The sequence below is a fragment of the Ovis aries genome, chromosome 18 (assembly GCF_016772045.2).
Source record: "Ovis aries strain OAR_USU_Benz2616 breed Rambouillet chromosome 18, ARS-UI_Ramb_v3.0, whole genome shotgun sequence".
NCBI classification, from domain to species: Eukaryota; Metazoa; Chordata; class Mammalia; order Artiodactyla; family Bovidae; genus Ovis; species Ovis aries.
In genome coordinates this window covers 45,093,883-45,110,021 of record NC_056071.1, presented here as the reverse complement: position 1 = coordinate 45,110,021, position 16,139 = coordinate 45,093,883, and the positions used below count along the sequence as shown (strand labels likewise).

The 16,139-nt window shown below is 38.1% G+C and overlaps 1 protein-coding gene across 1 annotated transcript in view; it reads left to right on the top strand.

Moving 5' to 3' along the window:
- Positions 1-16,139, top strand: part of SLC25A21 (solute carrier family 25 member 21) — a 527,236-nt gene that overhangs the window by 32,979 nt on the left and 478,118 nt on the right. The window lies entirely within an intron of this gene.

Below are 16,139 nucleotides of genomic sequence, written 5' to 3'. Positions count from 1 at the left end.
TATAGGAATGGCTGTGTTTAGCACACAACAGACAAGAAAACTAGCACCTAACTGTTAAATATAGATTGTAACATCACTTTTTTCTTGGAAAGTTTGTGTTTTGAATTCATAGGTCCCTTTGAGTCCCATTCTCATAGCATTTTGATTAATAGCAAAATATTTGGCTTTTCTTAGTTCTTAAAATTTTTAGTAACCTCTTCTTCTTTGACAATTGGACATGGCCTTTACCGAGTGTCAATCTATCCCATCTTTACCAAAATAATTCCACCATCATTTGAAGTAAGAAATTATGTTGGTTGTAGGCTACTTCCAGCTTCCTCACCAGGTTTTTAGTTTTCCATATGTGTGTATTATTTGAGAAGAACAATTGAATGTAGCAGCTAGAGAACTGGTCTTTTTGCTTTTGAAGCTTTACTTTGCATTTGCTCAGTGAAGATACTGGATTTTAGGTTTGTACAAGTCAAAAAGAACAATTCGAGACCCACTCTGATTCCGTGCCAACAGTTGGTAATTGCCACACCCTCTTTCAGGCTTTCTTCATTGAGAGAAAAAAGGTAGAAAAGCACTAGAAGTCAAAGACAAGATCTGGCTACAGAGGAGGGAAAAACTGAGAGGGTGCCGGAAATGCACTGGGCAGCACTTAGGTCAAGTTCAAGTCAAAGCAATTTGTTTTGGCCAAATGGTAGATATCCAGTAGGTATTAATTGAAGCATCTCTCTGGAGGCAGCTGATGAAATTCCTGGTGTTTGAAGTTAGACATTCCTGGCTTAGAATCCTGGTTATGCCACTCTTCATTGTGTGACCTCACACAGAATCCCTAAGGCCTTTGAGCCTTAGTTTCTCCATCTGCAAAACAAGGGTAAAAATGCTCACTTTGGAAGGTTAGTAGGATAATGTTTGCAATGTGCTTGGGACTTGATTGGCACTTTTTAAATGATATTTATTATTAGTCCTGCCTAACCTAGGACTGCAGTCCATGGGGTCACTAAGAGTCAGACATGACTGAGCAACTTCACTTTCACTTTTCACTTTCATGCATTAGAGAAGGAAAAGGCAACCCACTCCAGTGTTCTTGCTTGGAGAATCCCAGGGACCGGGGAGCCTGGTGGGCTGCCGTCTATGGGGTCACACAGAATCGGACACAACAGAAGCAACTTAGCAGCAGCAGCAGCAGCAGCAGCAGCAGTCTTCATCTTGGAGAAGGAAGTGGCATCCCACTCCAGTATTCTTGCCTGGAGAATCCTGTGGACAGAGGAGCCTGGTGGGTGGGAGCCTGGTGGCTCGTGCACAGAGTTGGACACGACTGAAACGACTTAGCAGCAGCAGCAGAAGCAACCTAGGGCTGTCTTTTTATAAAAGTGCTACACTTATTATTCTCTTGTTTTTCTTTTTAGTTTTACCTTAATGGAATTTGGTGTTTTCAGAACAAGGGTGGGCAAACAATATCCCTTTAATATTTAGTGTTGTGGAAACATGTGTTTCAGGAATTTCCAGTAGATCTTGCTATTTTCTTTCAGGTCATCAGTTGCATCTTCTGAAGAACAGGCCTGTAGCAAAACTATATAATTCATTAACTTCCAGCAAAACCTCTTCCTGGGAACTATGTTAAAGAATAAAAAGAAACATTACTTTTCTAGGACTGTTTTTATAAGGGAGACTAAAATGTCCTTATAAGCTCCTTGAAGGTAGGGAGGTGATGAACACATCTTGAATGTCACTTTGTGCCCTGAATCTAGCAGCCATGAAGATGGTTGTTAAAGCCATGTAACAACCTTTGAAAATGCTTGTTAAATCGGGCCAGACTGACATGTTTGTGTGAAATTTTTGCTGTAATTGAACTATCATGTTGAGATTATGCAAATCAACATGGTGACAAATAGCCTCTTATTTTTTACATTTCATTGCATGTGTCATATAATTTTGCCCAAAACATAAAATTATACACACGCACAATCTTCCTTGGTGAACATTCTTTTTTTTAGTCTCAATAACTTGTATGTGAAATGTAATGTGGTATTACAAATATGAAATGATGAATACTAATACATATTTGGGTTGGCCAGAGAGTTTTTTTCTAGATTTTCCATTATATAGAAAAACCCAATGAACTTCCTGGCCAACTCAATAGTATTAAATAAATTCTACAAATGAGTTTCCTTTTCCTCCTCTAATTTAGGTGTATAATGATAAGGGCATTGATACTAGTAATTCCCTTTCAGTGGTTCTAGTAAAGTACTCATGCTTCCAAACTGTGGCTGATGATTTTGTAATGATGTCTTGTTGAGCCAGTGTTAGTAAACTGCCCCTTCTGTGGCAGTCAGAACAAGCAATGCTCACTTCAGTACTTATTACTACAAAGTTGTTCAGCTCCTGATTGTGGTAGCACATAGCACATGTGTAGGGAAGAAAGCCATTGGCCAGGCCGTGGTGGAAAAATGCCCTGACTTATGATTAAAATAAAAATATAGACAGTATATTTAACCTAAGTGGTGTGTAGGTTAATAAGAGATTGGTTAATAAGAGATAGGACCACATCTTTATGTATTATCCTGTTTTTTTAAAAGTCATTTGTCAGACTCTAGGTTGAGAAATATAATTGCTCCTAATTTATATGAGCAAAGAATATTTCTTTTGAATTGTTAGGTACCCTGAGTTCCTTTTGACCCTCACTCAATACAATGAGATCTTGCCACAGGATTTGGATAGCCTTCAAAGTAACAGAAATACTGTATGTCCCAGCTGACTCCTCACTGTGATAGACCATGTACACATAATGGATGTTTAATGGGTCCAAAGACTTGGAGTCTTTTGAAACAGAAAGGAAAGGGATTTCTAAACACTAGAATCCTCCACTTAAGGCTGCCTATTTCTAGTCTGTCTTCACTCAAGTAGAACAATAGTAATTGTGACTTACATAGTAAATATGAAGTACTTTCCGGTTGCCAAAAAGTATAAGATGGTTCTGCCTCCTGAAGCAAATTATTAGTATATATCAATATATTCACATATTGTTATATGTGAATATAGAACTTATTTTCTGCCTCTTAATCTAATCATAATTGTTATGTTTTATTTTTTAAAATAATTGCTATCTTACCATTAACTAGAATGTATGTTACTCTCACTGATCCCTCCACCAAATAACAGAATTAAAGAAAATCTAACCGGGTTTAGAAACAAGAAAGTTAGAGAATTTCAGTCCTTTTTTTTTTTAACCTGTTTGTCTTCTCTAGATGCATATTTGAATTTCAAATGATAGGTTTTAGAGGTCGAATGGAACTTAAAGATCATCTAGTCCCCTCACCTGTGTTTTGTAATGGCCTAAAGAGATTCCCTGGTGGTTCAGATGATAAAGAATCTGCTTGCAGTGCGGGAGACTCAGGTTTGATCCTTGGGTCAGCAAGATCCCCTGAGAAGGGAATGGCTACCCACTCCAGTATTCTTGCCTGGAGAACTCTATAGACTAAGGAGCCTGGTGGGATACAGTCCGTGGGGTCGAAAGGAATCAGATGTGACTAACACTTTCACTTTCAAAAAGATCATATGAATTTCAGAAAATCATACAGCTAGCTAATGGCAGACCAGGAATGACAGATTCTGGACCCCTAGAGAATCTTTTCATACCTGTTTGTATTGACCTAAGTGTCACCCTGTTCTGTATGTGACTGTCTAGTGTTTATGCATTTGCAGCCCTCTTTTCAGCAGAGTCCTTCCTTGAACAAGTAAATTGTGTAATTCCCCAATTTTACACATGTAGAAACTGACACTTTAAGAAGTTGTGATTTGTCCAAGGGTCACATAACTTTTTAGTAGCATAACCAGGATAGGAATCTTCATGTCCTCACTTAGTGCACAGCTCTTTCTGTTGGGTGGCCATCCATCCAGATCCCATTCAGAGTTTACCCTATATTTGCATATGAAAGTGAAAGTGAAATCTCAGTTGCATCTGACTCTTTGAGACCTCATGGACTATGCAGTCCGTGGAATTCTCCAGGCCAGAATACTAGAGTGGGTAGCCATTCCCTTTTCCAGGGGATCTTTCCAACCCAGGGATCAAATCCAGGTCTCCCACATTGCAGGTGGATTCTTTACCAGCTGAGCCACCAGGCAAGCCCATATATACATATAAGTAACATCTATCTATAACCAAGAGGGGTCTTACTGGTAATTTCAGCCTTCTAAATCAAACCCTTCAGCTTAAGAAAAGAATCAGTATAACATGGTCATATGTTTAGAAATTGATTTTTATCTTTGCTGCAGGTAACAATAATATACTGGGAAAGCCTGCATATAGTGTCATATATGCCCTGTTATATAACCCTAGGTGTTCTTCTCAGATCTGCAGTCTTTAAGCTGAATACTCTATTTTTAGGATTGTTGACAGATGTTCTTGGGCAAAGGGTATAAATGGAAAATTCTGTTAATATTCAAAGTCCTAAGTCAGTGCCCCAGTAGAGAAATAAAATTAGAAGGAAGTATCTTTAAGAGAATATCATTTTCCTCTCCTTTAAATCCAATCAAACTTAATTTGGAGAATTTAAAAAATTAGAAAAATATAATGAAGAAAATGAAAATCACTAGTAACTTTCCAACCTGCTGATAATCATAGTTATCTTGATTTATTTCTTAATGGTCTTTTCTTTAGTTTCTGTGTTTATTATGATATATATAGTATCCTCATGATACATTTTATAAAGTTTTATATTTTAATTATAAGGACATTTCTGTCATTTTCTGAATGTAAATACTACTTTTTAATGTGGGCATTTCACAATTTATTTAATCAGTCTCCCATTGTTGGCTATATGTTCTTTCTAGCCTTTTTACTGTTTACAAAGCACATCATTGTATTAAACAGGAAAATTTCAGAGCCTAGTCAGAGAGAGTGTCTCATGGGGCAATAGAATTAAGTGGCATGTTGATATGCAGAGTTTGGTGTTTGTTTTTTTTTTTTTCTTTTAGTTTTAAAAAATTACTTAATAACAAGGAAAATCACATTCTTTACTTTGTATACACCTGAACATTCTTATTTGTTATATGTGCTTGTTTTCATTTAGTTGTTGATGATTGAAAGTGAGAAATTGGAAGGATAGTCCAAAGCTGGCTCACCAAGCCTGGCTCTGTTTATCTACTTTAAAGGATTCTTGTGGGGATTAAATGACCTAAAACATAAAAAGTACATGGACGATGCCTGGTACAGGCTATATGCTCAATTAACGTAAGTTGTTATTTGTTTACTATTTGCTGTACACCCTGGAAAACAGTGATTCACAGATAGGTGTTTGAGGGAGTGCTATAGGATTCTCTGACCTTGGTCTAGTCTTACTGAATTGTTTTACTGATTATTTTTATTGGTGTCTTCTCAGATGATTGTTTCTTCCACTGTACCTTTATAGTATTGTGTTATTTTATATACTTGTCCTTTTATTTTCTCTTATATGTCTTCTTTTCTTATTTCTTATGGAAAGATTTTTAAGGGTATCAATGAAATGGAAAACAAATTCAAATGAATGACAAAGATGACGAAGGATCTAGAAGCCATTTCTTTTGGGACAGTGTGTTTCGTTGAGAAATAATACATACTGAAGGATTATACCATGAAAGTTAGATTAGGCTTTTGTATAACTCTAGAATGTATAATTTGGATTTATAGGTAAGAGTTACAAAGTGATTTAACATAAGGAAGGACTTGTAAACAATTAAAGGAATTCAATAAGAAATAAAAAATTCTTATCACAAGAGACATTCTCAGAAATGTTAGGAAGGAGTTTGAAGACCTAGGGTAAGACATCATCCTAGTTGTCCTGGGGATAGCCAACATGGTTAAGTTCCTCAAGAAAGAAAACTGTTCTCATCATAAGAAAAAAAAATGCTTGCTATGAGATGGTGGGTATTAACTAAACTTACTGTGGTAATCATCCCATGATATATACATATATCAAATCATTATGTTGTGTACATTAAACTAATGCAATGTTACCTGTCAACTGTATCTCAATGGGAGAGAAAAAGAAAGAAAAATGCAATATATAGAACATGATAAGGGGAATAGAAAGACTATTTTCAGTAGAGATCAGAAGAGTTTACCTTTGTTTCTGGGCTTTCGGGGACATGATGAGGGCATGACTTTTGAGCTAATTTTTGAAAAAGAAAAAATTGGAGCATGAGAGGAGATGGGGCATATGGAAGGGTGTCAGCTTCTCTAGCATGAATTCTCTTCTCATGGTGTTTAATGAAGTCAGTACTTTTAGTTAAAACAGATTGCATGCTGGTATCCATGTATTGCTTAATCATTATGTGCCTCTCTTACTCTTTTGTTTTTTAAAGTGTGATTCGTTTATTTATATTTGGCAGTTCTGGCTCTTTGTTGCTGTGTGGGCTTTCCTCCAATTGTGGCAAGTGGGGGCTACTCTCTCGTTGTGGTACATGGGCTTCTCATTGCAGTGGGTCTCTCTTGTTGTGGAGCACGGGCTCAATAGTTGTGACTCTGAGGCTTAGCTGCGCCATGGCATGTGGGATCCTCCTGGATTAGGGGGAAAATGTCAGTAAGATTAAGAACAATGAATTAATTGAGCTCACATTCACACAACTTACCCCAAGGTAAAAATCATACTCCATTATGTAATCAGCCAAAAGAAAGGACCAAATAACTGAAGACATGATCAATCTCTCCAATAAGGATATCATGAACATAAAATCTAATCTTCAATAATTTTGTTGAGCTGTATCTGAGAACAAGTGAGGTTATTAAACTTTTTTGCCCAGCACAAGGAGTCTGGGGTACTAAAAAAGTTTGAAAATCACTCTTAAAGGGTATGTGGCCACCTATTATGCCCTTTGGGTATTTACTGAAGTCACTAAGGTTAAAAGACCTTGGCCAGGATACTTTTTGCAGAGAAATGTTTATTTGGCCCTTTTATAAGCTTCAGACTGTCCTGTCCTCATGTAACAAGGGACTTCAGTTCTGTAACACCACAACAGCTCTCTCAATTTTCCCTTTATGAGAGGAGCTAATAAAAGGATGAGGCTGTTAGTGCTTATACTAATGAGAACGTTTTCTCTCTCTGAGGTGTGGAACATATTTTTTCTACTAATTTATATCTGGAAAGCTTCCGTGTAGTGTTGGTGGGCCTGATGCTGCCATGTAGTAACACCAAGAAGAGCTTAGAAAAAAACATCACAGTTCTGAATGTTTTTCCTTGACAATTTTTTTTTAATCCCCCAAATTGTGCCAACATACCTGGTAACGAAACTTAAGGGATGGCAGATCTACCTTAGTGAGCAGCATCTTTTTGTTCAAGAGGTCAGGGAAGGTGGTCAGTGATGGTGCTCCTTGCACTGCATATGGAGATGGCGGTTATGCTTGCTGTCCTTTGTTTCTAACTCTGGATGAAAAGAGAGAGGACTTAAAACTGGCATTGCTTTCTCAGAGAACTAAAGGCAGTATTGGTGAAGTCCTTTTTGATCATTTAAAAACATTTATCGTTAGGCTTCCCTGGTGGCTCAGTGGTAAAGAATGCAGGAGACACGGGTTTGACCCCGGGTCCGGGAAGATCCCACATGATGAGAAGCAGCTAAGCCTGTGTGCCACAACTAATAAGCCTGTCTTCTAGAGCTGCTGCTGCTGCTGCTGCTAAGTCGCGTCAGTCGTGTCCAACTCTGTGCGACCCTATAGACAGAAGCCCACCAGGCTCATCTATCCCTGGGATTCTCCAAGCAAGAGTACTGGAGTGGGGTGCCATTGCCTTCTCCTTCTAGAGCTCCAGAACTGCAACTAATGAGCCCTCATGACACAACTACTGAAGCTCGCGCGCCCTAGAGCCTGCGTTCTGCAACAAGAAGCCACTGCAATGAGAAGCCTGTGTGCTGGAACAAAGAGTAGCCCCAGCTCACTGAAAGTAAAGCAAACCTCACACACCAGTGAAGACCCAACACATCCAAAAATAAATAAATAAATAATATACATATATAATTTTATTTATTTATATAAATAAATTTATATTTATTATGTACACACACACACACACACACACTTTCTGTAACACAAAGGCTTCCTAGGTGGCTTATGGGTAAAGAATCTTCCTGCAATGCAGGTGTCGCAGGAGACGCTGGTCCAATCTCTGGCTTGGGAAGATTCCCCTGGAGGAGGGCCTGGCAACCCACTCCAGTATTCTTGCCTGGAGAACTCCATGGACAGAGTAGCTTGGCGGGCTACAGTCCATAGAATTGTAGAGTCTGGCATGACTGAAGTGACTGAGCATGCATATAACACATTTTATAATAACTTTTCAAGACATTTTCTTTCCAAAGACATTATGCTAAGTCGTGTCAGTTGTGTCTGACTCTGTGTGACCCCATAGACGGCACCCAACAGGCTCCTCTGTGTCTGGGATTCTCCAGGCAAGAGTATTGGAGTGGGTTGCCCAAGGACATTAAATGCATGTAAAATATATGTTGTTGTTGTTGTTGTTGTTGTTTAGTTGCTAATTCATGTCTGATTCTTTTGTGACTCTATGGACTATAGCCCGCCAGGCTCCTTTCTCCTTGGGATTTCCCAGGCAAGAATACTGAAGTGTTGCCATTTCCTTCTCCAGGGGATCTTCCCGACCCAGGGATTCAACCCATATCTCCTGCATTGGTAGGCAGCTTCTTTACCACTGAGCCACCTGGGAAGTCCATGCTTCTTATCCAAAGGTCTAAAGCCCAGATGTTTAAAACACAGATTGATTGAACTTGGAGGTAGTAGATGAGGTAATAATTTGCTCCACTTACTTTTATGTAAAAATTCTAAGTTATTAGAAGAAGGGAAAACGTCTCTTTATTCTGATTCATTTCATAGCCAGTTTGTTTATAGAAAAACTTTCTTGAAATTTTGAGTAATTAAATTTACAAGGTGTAAAAACATCTATTACAATATTTTTGTGGTTAAATTTTAATATTCTTATAGCTTATAAAAGTGTGTTCTTCATTGGATAGAGTCATGGAGATGTTTCTATCTTGTTTTCTACTTTCTTAATTTTGTATTTTTACTTTTAGCTGCACCAAGAGTCTAGGTGGATCTTAGTTCCTCAACCAGGGATTGAATCCACACCCTCAGCAGTGAGAGTACAAGGTCCTTTTAATGACTGGACCACCAGGGAATTCCACTCATTTTGTACTTTCTACTTCTAAAGTCTCAACACTAAATCTCCTTCTATTAGTTATGTATTAGAAGTAATACATTCTTCAGTAATAATAATACTCCTTCTGTGACTTAGAGTATTAGCATGTTATGAATACTTCAGTAAGAGTAAGCTCATCCTCTTTTTCCCCCTTGGGTCAATGGCCCTATTTGAGCTTGAACCCCATCTTTGAGGATGTGGGCCTTTGGTGTGTCAGCCATGGCAACAGAGCTGTTCTGTCAGTGAGTAGCCTGTCTAATAGCTAACAAGATGGTAACTTACCTTGTCCTTTCTAGATGTCTCCTGCAGATCTCAATATTCCAGAGGGAGAAAAGATGTTTTTCTAGACAGGATAAGAGTACATATGGTGGAGCAGTGCCTTCTCCAAGCCTCTGAATCTCTCAGGCTGGTTCTGAATATATTCAGTAATCTATTCAGTTTGGAAGGGAGAGATTCTAAATTATCATTTTTATTCTTTTGAAAAAGATAAATTGCTCAAGAAGTTAGTGATAAAACCAGCATGGTGCTTTAACATTTATTTTAGCTAAATATATTCTTTACCATTGTTAATTAAGGCTGTGTTGCATTTCATACTACATGGATTTTGCCTCTTATGTCCCATAAATGTAATACCTAAATAACTCCCTGAGAAGCACTCTTACCCTCAACCCCTCATTCTACTTACTCTTCACCCACTTGCTTTGATAGTGGCCCTCCACTTGCCACAGAGGCCTCCTCTCTTCTGCCTAACCCTACCCTCAAGAAGGACCTAAGACTAGGATAACCATATACTTTATCAAGATTGATAAGGCAGAGTTTTAAATCATTACTGTAGGACAAGAGGTGTCAATTGGCACTGTCTAGGAACTCAACTCTTACCCTGTGTGAGAACAATGCACAATAATTTCTACACGCTTGATAATACCTTACAAATATACCTCTCAGTGAGCTCTTTGCATGTTAGTAGAGCTCAAGTCTTTAAGTTAAAAGAGCATCCTAATGGTGGATTTTCAGATATCTATTTCTAGGTAAGGAGACAATTAGAGTCAAAGAATAAGTAGTTAAAGAAAAAGTAGGAAATTGTTTATGTGTTAGTCGGTCAGTCATGTCCGACTCTTTGTGACCCCATGGATTGTAGCCCACCAGACTCCTCTGTCCATGGAATTCTCCAGGCAAGAATACTGGAGTGGGTTTGCCATTTCTTTCTCTAGGGGATCTTCCCGACTCAGGGATCGAACCCAGGTCTTCTGCATTGCAGGCGGATGCTTTACTCTCTGAGCTACGAGGAAGCTACTAGGGCAGTAGGAAATTACTCTGCCTACATTCAAGGCTGGCTTTATTAACTCCTTGGTAGTTGTCTCAGTCCTTATCCTCAAAATAAGAAAAATAAGTTGGACTGTCATCAATAATAGGATGGATAAATTAATTGTATATATGGCCTTTTGGGGAGGGGGAAATCCACAAAACATTAGTCATTTTGTGGTTAAAAATGTTTGTTAATTTAGTAAAACATATATACTATCTTTAGTGACTGAATCTTCCTCCAAGGTGCCAAGCATAAAAAGTATGTATTTGGTGTGTTTTATGTGTTCATCGCTATTTCCTTTTGCTTTGTTATCCTGTATTTTTTTCTTGAGATTGCTCCTTGTATTTCAACATTTAAGAAGGAGATGGCAGTATTGAGCCTTAGCTCTCTCTTAACACTATTTGAAAGAGTTTAAAATTCTTCCTAAGAAGTATCACTTTAGCTAAATTCAGTTTCATCTCTTGGGATTTCATTTTCTACCCACACTCCCCTTTGTAATTCCATATGGAGAATGAAAGAGTGCTCTAATATATGTTATATTAAGTCTGCCATACAAAGATACTATTAAATTACTTATTCTCATTTCTGCACATCTAAGAACACAGATTTATGGGACACATAGAAACAACCCTCTTCCGAAATAAAATGAGGGCCAGCTCTTAAGTGCAAATATGTTTACAATGTGCCTGTTTTCCTAAGGCTTTGACAGGAAGAATTAACTTTACATTTCCAGAACACAAAATCTTTGCTGAGACACATCTCATGGTAAATAAACTGCTCTCTCTGAACAAATTTTTCACCATTTCTTTCTTTAGGGCAGTAGGCTACTGCTAAGAAAATGACTTTTTTTTTCAGGGCTGATGCCCTGAAAAAAAAAGGTTTAGATGATGAGAGGAATTATTTGCTTAGTCTCCATTCACATCCACTGTTTTGCCTGCATTCCAGGTTTCAAAAGGATGATTCATATACCTTTTAGCTCTATGTTGAAAAATAAAATGAGTAACAGTGCCTTTTGTCAATATCAAAAGCAATTTAACAGTATATTTTCAGGTTATAAACTATGAGAAAGATAGAATGCTACCACATAAAACTGGAATAGGTTGTTTTTAAAAGTATAAGCCAAGATTAGCAAACTAAGCTGCCATGTCAACGGATCTGAAACAGCAGTTGGAAATGGCACCCAATAATACCAGTTATGTTTTGAAAAGCTGTCCTGCCATGCTTAAAATATGTAAAAGCAATGTTTTAACACATGAGATTATGTGGTTTTCTTTGAAATCTGGGCAATTAAGCCACATGCAAAAAGATGTGTAATTGTTGTTTGATTATCATTGATAGTGGGATTTTCTTTTGTGCCTTAATTTTTATGTGCTTAAAATTATTGTTGAAATGTTACGTGATGAATAATTTATGGATATAACTAAGCCAACAAGCCTATTTGGTTTCCATTATAAGTGAAGGACCCAACAACAACATCTTCATTTCATATTGTTCCGATAAATTTAATGACATTATTATTTTTTTGAACCAAAAGGAAATTTCTTCTCAGCTGGATTCTTTCACTGTAGGTTTTAATCGCAAACTTTGAAAATGAGAACATAGCTATTATTTTTTATTAAAAGGATATGTTCTGGTTAGTTTGGAAAGGTCTGCTGAGTAAAGGCTTCCAATAACATGTCTAAGGACTTAAAATGTAATGCTAAAGTTAGAGGATGTAACATATATCTTTAGTACCAATGTGTCTTGTGTTTTGTAAGATGTACAACCCAGTGAATGCATAAGCCTAGTAAGGGAGTTTATATTAATACTACCCTCAGAAGTCCAATTAAGAGTAGCCTGCTTAAAGACTTGCTACTTGGATGGGCTAAGGTCTATACATTCAGTACCAAGCCCATCCTGTGAGGTGGGTAGAAGTGAGATATTGTATTTTGTGTGCCATGATACTCAAAACACAGTGTCTTAAGCATAACATGTGGTCACTTGATGTTTCCTGGCTGCTTTAAATTTTATGACTATTCTCGCTCAAAAGTTTCAACTTTTTTTTTTTTTTTAAAGCAGCTCATCCTTTAAAAAAACCTTTTTGAACTTTCTTATCTTTTGTGTTAGGGTAGGATCATTTTTCTAGACAAGTTCTATTTTAGATAAATAAATCTATGATATGAGTTTCATTAAAATGTATTTCTACTACATGTATTTTTATGTTTTAATTTTTTTTTTTTTTTTTGTCTGTACTACATGGTTTACAGGATCTTAGTTTTCCCACCAGGGATTGAACCCATACCCTCTGTAATGAGAGTGAGGAGTCCTCACTACTGGACCATGAGGGAATTCCTTTATATTTTAATTCCTCATGTACTTATTAAGTAGAAGAAACACCTGAAATCTTTAAATATTTTAGTTGAAATGCTGAATAGCTACAATTACAATATCTGAAGCATTCATTGGTTTTTAGGTCAATTAGAATGTGCTTTGTACTTGCTAGATATGATATGGTATCAGTGCAGTTCAGTTCAGTCGCTCAGTCGTGCCTGACTCTTTGTGACCCCATGAATCGCAGCACGCCAGGCCTCCCTGCCCATCACCAACTCCCGGAGTTCACTCAGATTTATGTCCATCGAGTCAGTGATGCCATCCAGCCATCTCATTCTCGGTCGTCCCCTTCTCCTCCTGCCCCCAATCCCTCCCAGCATCAGAGTCTTTTCCAATGAGTCAACTCTTCACATGAGGTGGCCAAAGTACTGGAGTTTCAGCTTTAGCATCATTCCTTCCAAAGAAATCCCAGGGCTGATGAAGCAGTTCACTGGAATTGATGTCCATGGGGTCGCAAAGAGTTGGACATGACCGAGCGACTTCACCTTCACTTTCTTTCACTTTAGTTGTCTCACCAGTATTATAATCTTTTAAATCTTTTAAATATCTTTGAGACTAAATGCTGTTATCAGTAGAATCTCCTTAACTTTTCCTAGCAAACTGAATAGGTACAATGTTGTTATTGTTGTTGTTTAGTCATTAAGTTGTGTCCAATTCTTTTGAAACCCAATGGACTGTAGTCCACCAGGCTCCTCTGTCCATGGGATTTCCCAGGCAAGAATACTGGTGTGGGTTGCCATTTCCTTCTTTGGGGAATCTTCCCAGCCCAGGAATCGAACCTGCATCTCCTGCATTGCAGGCGGATTCCTTACTGAGCTATCAGGGAAGCCCTAAATGTCTTTTACATCCATGAAATTCTCCAGGCCAGAATACTGGAGTGGGTAGCCTTTCCCTTCTCCAGGGAATCGTCCCAACCCAGGGGTTGAACCCAGGTCTCCCGCATTGCAGGAGAATTCTTTACCAACTGAGCCACCAGAGACCCAAGAATACTGGAGTGGGTAGCCTATTCCTTCTCCAGCAGATCTTCCCGACCCAGGAATCAAACCAGGGTCTCTGGCATGGCAGGTGGATTCTTTACCAGCTGAGCTGTCAGGAAAGGCCAAATAGGTACAATATCACAGTCAAATACACTCTCCTAATCCTAGATGGTGGAGAAGGCAAGACACCCCACTCCAGTACTCTTGCCTGGAAAATCCCATGCACGGAGGAGCCTGGTAGGCTGCAGTCCATGAAGCCACTAAGAGTCGGACAGGACTGAGCGACTTCACTTTCACGCATTGGAGAAGGAAATGGCAACCCACTCCAGTGTTCTTGCCTAGAGAATCCCAGGGACGGGGGAGCCTGGTGGGCTGCCGTCCATGGGGTCGCACAGAGTCGGACACAACTAAAGCAACTTAGCAGCAGCAGCAGCAACAACTCTAGATGGATCTCTACGAGGAACGCGTAGCGTTAGGAAAGTGCTGTGCACTGAATTGTTAGTGTTTCTACATAAGATGAAGAAGCCCTGAGGAGAGCCTTTCAGTACTTTGAAGTTATGTAGTCATGCAATTAAGAAATTGATGCATGTTCTACTTTTCCCACCAGTCCTTCCGGTATCTTCCACGCTAGGGCAGGCCTTATATCCTTTGCTTGTGATGTGTGATCCTTATTTAAAATAATCCTCTTGATCTTTATTTATTCAAATGTTCATCAGACTCATCTATATACTAGTGATGCAGAGAGGAGAACTAAAAGTGGTCCTGTCCTGTTTTCAATGCTCTGTACAATTCCTGGCAGACTTCAGTGGGGCCTTGGCAGTGCTGCCCTCCCGGACATGTACTTCATTATGGTGTGTGAAGAGCCACCTCTCTTAGCCAGGCTTGTCAGGATATAGCCCAAGGGAGAAGACGCCAGAGAGTCTAGGACACTTGGTCTTAAAGAAACTCTCCTTGATTGAGTGGTCAGGGTCCATATATTAGCCAAAGACTTGATGATATGCTGGTATCTGGCCATCCCGCATTTGGAGCAGAATATTATTCTGGATAGAAACATCATTATTTCAATCTTTTTGGAGCCAAAACAATTGTTATCGTCAGATGAAGTGCGTATTGTGTTTAGATATGTACCCAAAAGAACTCACTTGACGTAATTTTACCAGAATACTGTAGAAACTTGATTTGGATACAAAGGAGAAAGCATCAAAATTCAGTTTTTCTAAAAACAAAAGAGAAAATCAACAATACCCCCCACAATAAAAAGACATTCTGTTTAAGTTGTCCCACACTTCATTACAGCCACTTCCTTTCCTATGCGGCTAATTAGAATGAAATTCTGTGATATATTGATAATGTAAAATTAAACAGATTGTTTACTCACTCTTAAAAATAGCATGTTTTATTAGAACAACCTCAGAGGGCCATTAAAGAAAATGATTTAAGTATTATGCAGCAACAAATAATAGTGTCTAGTAAAACTGTTTTTTTTTTTAAACCTTCTAATATACTTGGTCTATTTAGAAAACAAATGTATTTAATTGTTTCCATCTCTTAAATATGTCTGGTGAGTTCACTTTTTAGTTGCTGTACAAATAAATTGGTCCTAGTTGCATTGCTTTCTTTCAAACATCATTTCAAATTAGGGCTTAATGTGGTTTGAACATTTTGCCAGAATAGTCATCCTGCTTTTGTCTGAGGGTGGTTGATTACATCTATCTTTTCCCACTTATAAATGCCAATATATTTGGAAGAATGCAAACTCAACCGGGAGACCATTTGTCATCACACATGAATTGTAACTCTGTTTTATTATCATACATAGGAGGAAATAGTAAAGAGTCTGAGGAAAAATGTAATGTCAAGACATGCTAAATATTTTTATTACATCACCATGTTCAACCTATTTTTCTCTACCACTTTTAATGCATAAGTCCCTGGATTATTAAAATATATATAAATACCTTTTCATGTTGGATTCAAAAATAGTTTTCATGTATCTTAGTAGCAGATATTCAAGCAGGTATAAAATATACTGAATGGAAGAGCAAAATTTAGCATTATTATTTCAAAACAAAAGTTTCAATAATTATATATGGTGTTCTCCAAGTAACTAGAGAAAAGACTCTGAGGAAAGAAGGCAATGACAATGATAAAATAACATGTAATTGATTAGTGCCTACATATATTCTGGGTGCTGTGTCTGTATTTGCCCAGTTTGTATACACTCTCTATCACTCTCTGTTTTATTGTCACAAGGAATGGAATTAAAGAGTAAAAAGAGACTAGAAATATTTAGTCAGTTCCACCCCAAATCCATCCCTCCAAAAG